The sequence below is a fragment of the Charadrius vociferus genome, unplaced genomic scaffold (assembly GCF_000708025.1).
Source record: "Charadrius vociferus isolate BGI_N301 unplaced genomic scaffold, ASM70802v2 scaffold356, whole genome shotgun sequence".
Classification (NCBI taxonomy): Eukaryota; Metazoa; Chordata; class Aves; order Charadriiformes; family Charadriidae; genus Charadrius; species Charadrius vociferus.
In genome coordinates, this window is record NW_009648717.1 from 225,512 (window position 1) to 225,832 (window position 321).

Sequence of the window (321 nt, forward strand, 5' to 3'; positions counted from 1 at the left end):
CAGCCCGCTTGGCCCGAGAACCAGCTCTCCCCCGGGACGCACAGCCGCCTCTCCCATCGCCGTTCACCGGCCGCAGCGTCATCCCTCGCTGGTACTTCAGCCTCTGCCCCGCGGGCAGGAGGGACACTCCAGTGCCTTCCCACCACGCGAACAGGAACCAGGCATTTCCAGCCGTTTTCTCTCCTTCCTCCGCCATCCCTAAACCCCATTCCCTGGTTGGGCACCGGCCTGGATGGAGAACATCCCCCCAGCCCCATGATGCCCCTCCAGATTGGGGGACCTTGGGGATCGGGGGGACAGGACACTGACACCCTGTGCAGC